The sequence below is a fragment of the Arachis stenosperma genome, chromosome 9 (assembly GCF_014773155.1).
Source record: "Arachis stenosperma cultivar V10309 chromosome 9, arast.V10309.gnm1.PFL2, whole genome shotgun sequence".
NCBI classification, from domain to species: Eukaryota; Viridiplantae; Streptophyta; class Magnoliopsida; order Fabales; family Fabaceae; genus Arachis; species Arachis stenosperma.
The window spans coordinates 29,378,558-29,383,429 of NC_080385.1; the positions used below are offsets into that span (position 1 = coordinate 29,378,558).

The window sequence follows — 4,872 nt, forward strand, 5'->3', positions numbered from 1 at the left end:
GTTTATAACCTCCACCAAATGATTTGTGGGGGTTTCTAAAATCCCCAAAATTTGAGGTGCCACGAGGTCTTTTGTGGGGGGTTTTTAAAAACCTCCACAATCTATTCAGTGGGGGGTTTTATATGTGCTTAGTGGGGGGTTTTATATTGGACTTTTATGGCGATTTTAAATCACTTTTGTGGCAGTTTAAAATCCCCATAAATTAATTTTTTAATTTAACAAAAATCAACTATTTTGTGAAATTTTCAAACCTCTACAAACCTTGTAATTATTTATTTATTTTTAATTTTAAATAATTCATTAATCTCATTTTATTTACATATTCTCAAATTAAAAATTTATTTTTTAATATCAAAATTTAAAAACTAAATATTTTATAACACAATTTCTCAATATAAGACATAACTCTATATATAAAAAAAATTCTCAATAACTCTATATATAAAAAAAAATTCTCAATGTCAATAGTTCCAAACATAATTACATATGGTATTGTTCTACATAACTATTATTGTTTTTCTTTAAAAAGTAAAATAAAATAACAACTTCAATATTTCAATATCATCTAATTACATAAAAGTCTTAAATATTTATCTTTGGATATTCGTTGTTATCACCAGCTGATCTCCAAGCATCAAAGAGATTAGAAGATCCCTATACTTTTTCGCAAGGCCATAATCATTAATGTATACTTGAAATGAGATACCAGAAATTATAATATATAGTTAGAAGAACTCAAATTTGCATGCTCAGTAAAACGGAATTATGCTTCATGCATCCAAAAATAAAATTTATACAAGATATTAAAGGAACAAAGCTACCAAAACCACACTAGTATACCAAAAACTAATATCACTAATATCAATGGAAATACTAATATCACTAGGCAGTTCACCATTGCAAAACCTACCAAAACCACACTAGTACAAAGCTCTGCCTCTACCAATAGTGAACTAATAAACTAGGAAATGAAAAGAGTAAAGAATGCTATTGATACCTCATAGAGTGATTTAGCATTGCCAAAGATGAGTGTTCCTGTGTTGTCTAAGAGAGTGTCCTGTGTTCCTTTGATCTTAACTTTATAGAACACTTACTATTTACCCTCAGTGCCACTTCTTGCATTCCATTTCCACCTGGCATTGGAACCACTGAATTCTGAAACCAATCAAATTAAAGTTTTATTACATATTATGATATTATTCCATAAAAATAAAAAGAAAAATGTGGCCTGAATTTACCTATAAAAAGAAAAGTTTTGATGATTTGGATGTCTCTCTCTCTCTATAATTTTTTGATGATTGAAGGCATAAGAAATCATGTTTAAGAAATAATTTTATAGCACATTATTTTTTATTAGGATGGAATTTACTATATTTTTAAGGCTGTGATTTTTCATCCAAATTATTGGATAACATAATCTCTCACTCTTCGCCTTATTCGGTTTTATAGCACATTTCAGCCAATGCATATATAAGCATTCTAAAAGAATTTATAACCATTCTAAAACAAGGAGTGAGATTGTGAGAAAAAAGAATTTATAACCACGTTTTCTCTTGTAGATTCGGAAGAGCAAGAGCAACCCAATTATCAAGATGACTAAGAAGCTAATACCCAAACCTACTGAACAAAGCTAAAACAAAATATCAGTGGAAGGTGATTACATAACTGTGAAAGTGAAACATACTAAGTAACATGAAAGCTACATTACCTAGACCCAATTTAGCCTTCTTACTCAGCACTTTTTTCCCTGTAAAAGCAATTAGAAGAAAAAATAGATTTAGTACAAACAATAGAGATTGGGAGTATGATCATTATGTATTGTTGTGCTAACAATTTTAGAGAGCCATTGAATAGAACAAGGTCTTGCCATCCAAGAGTAAGTAACAACAAATTAAATCATCTAGCATACTATAAAATTCCGGGTATCAAACAGAACAAGAGCTCGATGGTTGTTTATGAGTCTCAATGCCTAAAAAGAATGTAAATTCTCTTAAATAAATCTGTTAAAGAAAATATCAATGCCTGGTAGATTGAATTGCAAGAAGTACAGATCCAAGAATAATCATGATACGAAACCTGATACGAAACTTCAAGCTTTCTGCTGGGTAGAAGTACAGATCCAAGAAGGAACCTTGATACAAAACCTCCAATGCTTGCAAAGTTGTCGACATAAGGCAGAAAGCCAAAGATGAAATTGCAAACAAATACAAAGACAAAAGAGACTATTGCTGAAACCTGCATTCAAACAAAGAAAATTAATCAATATGCTGGCACCAAGAAACAAGAAAAAAGGTATGATTGGAAGGAAAAAGAATGATTTCCAATGTAAGTAATCAACGTTTCCTACTTTGAACTCAGGACCTAACAGAAGACCCAGAAAAATCATCACAGGATGAAGCTCATCCTTGAACAAGCATTTATCCCTTAAGGTCTTCCAAATGTAGACTTGCCTCAAGTTCCATGTTCAGTTGACTAACCATGGCCAGGATATCGGATTTTAAAGACGATGCTAGTGTCTGCAAGTAGATCAGATAAAAAAGAGAGAATATAGCACATTAGTCTTAGAGGAAAAAAACTCAGAAATATGAAAAGCAAATTTCTTAGCACTGAGATGGTTTACCTTTTGATCCTCTCCTTTCCTGTACGTAATAACTTCCTTGGGCCACTCGGAGATAAGCTTCTGAAGTTCATCCTTAACGCCTTTCTTTTTTGCATCAACCAAATTCTAGCAACACAGGTGTCAAAAAAAGGAGTATATAAGAATATCCAAGGCAAATACGGCTTTCACTCAGTTTGGTAACGACTGTTATAACAAATTTAACATTACCAAAGCAGACACTACATATAAGCAAGAATATCATTTAAAAAATTTTGTAGGCACCTTTCTATCAAATTCTGCATCTGTAAACAAATTTCGTTTTAAGATTTTATTTTATTTCTTTAAATTAGCTTCACAATAAGCTAGTAGGATTTGCTTACAAGCTCAATGTCTTGGCGTGAAACTTTCTTGCTATCATTAATTGTAGCAGATGCTGATTCTGAATCCGAAATGAGAGCATCAGTTGTGTGATTGTTTGGTTATCGTTCACTTTAGAAATTGTGAGAAGCTTGAGTTGAGGATTGCAATTCTTGCATTCTCTGCAATTCAGTTCACAAAATCCATAGAAGAGGTGCAGAAATAGCAATCTGGAATCATTAAGATGATAGAAGCAAGTGAAAAAGTATCTGTATGAAGCTGAACTAGGCACAAATTGGAGTTAATAGAGATATCAAATTCAATTCACCTCTCTCACAAACACGGAGATTGTCTGAACAAATTCTGAACGGAAGTGAGTGAGAAAATTTAAGTCCCGAACTAAACAAGAACAAATTAGGAAGAAATTCTCACTGCAATGACTTGGAACGACATGAGAATCAGTTCCACGAGATCTGATAGCTTCGAAAGCAGCTTCAATCGAAGCTTCCAGAGACTCCCGCTCGCTCGCCTTCCAGACCTGCTCCGCCAGTGCCACCGCGTCCGCGCCGAAACTGCGCTCTGAGTGCTTCAAGCCACCGAAGCTAAAGCAGAACCAGCGGAAGAACTCGCCGTGGAAGACGACGCAAAAGCAGAGGAGAGACTCCACGATCACCTTGTCCTTCATTCATAACACCAGCAGTGACGTGGCAACGAAGGAGACAATAACGGTAACAATGGCAGAGATGAATGGCGTTGGCGGTAGCGGAGGCGGTGGCAGTGGATTCTAGGGTTTCGATCTCACTCTCCTTCGTTTTCTCTCTCTCGAAGCCCAGCCCTGTTTTGATTTTTTTTTTGTATGGGCTGAATGAATATTTGTTTGGGTTGGATTGTTTTATAATTAATTGAATTAGGAATATTATAATAGTAGGAGTTTTTATTAATTATTTAAGGAGTTTTATAATTTGTCACAAATAAAACATATTACGAAGGTTTTTAGTAACTCTCATTAAAAAATTACCACAAATAAATACAAATTTTGTAGTGCACATTGCTCTTCTTTGCATGCACCGAGGACGGTGCAAATTTCTAAGTGTGGGGAGGTCATCCGACCGACCTCCATGGGTAACAATTTCCTCTTTCAACACCAATTCTTGATCTCCTTTGTTAGTTAGTTGCTTGCATTGCATGATAGGTTGCATGTTAGTTATAATTTGTATATATTTTACCATTTCTTTTTATGTTAGGACTACTTGGTTAAGGTGATGATTTTTTTTCCAAGAAACTATTTTTAGGGCACCCTACCAATTTGAAAAAAAAAATTTGTGATAAACTTGCTTGAAGAATGTATTTTGAAACATGGTTTTTGAGCTAAGAACACAAGCATGTGAGTTTTTAGCCAAATTGTGTGGTTACATCTTATAACCATTTATTTTTCATTCTTGTGTGCATTGTTCTCTTTCTATGATTGTAATCTTTGATTTGTTCGATTCTTTATGTCCATTGTTCCATGTATATATGCACCTATATGATTGAGGCCATCATTTTAAATAGCTCACTTACCCAAATAGCCTTACCTTTTATCTTCCATTGTTAGCCAACTTTGAGCCTATGCTTAACCCATTTGTTCTTAATTTTAGCACATTACAAGCCTTAAGTGAAAAATAATAAATGTCCCTTGTTTGGATCTTTAATTAGCTTAAGCTAGTGAGAGTGCTTATCATTCAAGTTTGGGAGAGTTGGAAACATTGGGATGGGATAAAAGGGTGTTTTTATATTTTCATCAAAATTTTGGGAATTGGGTACATATCCATGCACTATACGTAAAACCATATGCATTGATACGTTTGTATATACTTTAGAAAAAAATGATAAAGAAAAAAAATATATATATATATAAAAGAAAAAAATATATATAT

The 4,872-nt window shown here is 33.4% G+C and overlaps 1 long non-coding RNA gene across 6 annotated transcripts; it reads right to left on the reverse strand.

The window, feature by feature from the left end:
- Window positions 1–442: 442 nt before the first annotated feature.
- Window positions 443–3,826, reverse strand: LOC130947277 (uncharacterized). Of its 6 annotated transcripts, none has more exons than XR_009072605.1 (8): window positions 3,285–3,826; window positions 2,980–3,186; window positions 2,621–2,725; window positions 2,348–2,516; window positions 2,077–2,235; window positions 1,709–1,747; window positions 998–1,155; window positions 443–654 (listed from the first exon to the last, which is right to left on the reverse strand). It is a non-coding gene; the product is annotated as an uncharacterized LOC130947277 (long non-coding RNA). The 6 variants fall into 6 exon arrangements; XR_009072607.1 differs by having other exon boundaries at window positions 443–659; XR_009072609.1 differs by having other exon boundaries at window positions 443–691.
- Between the last annotated feature and the right edge of the window lie 1,046 nt (window positions 3,827–4,872).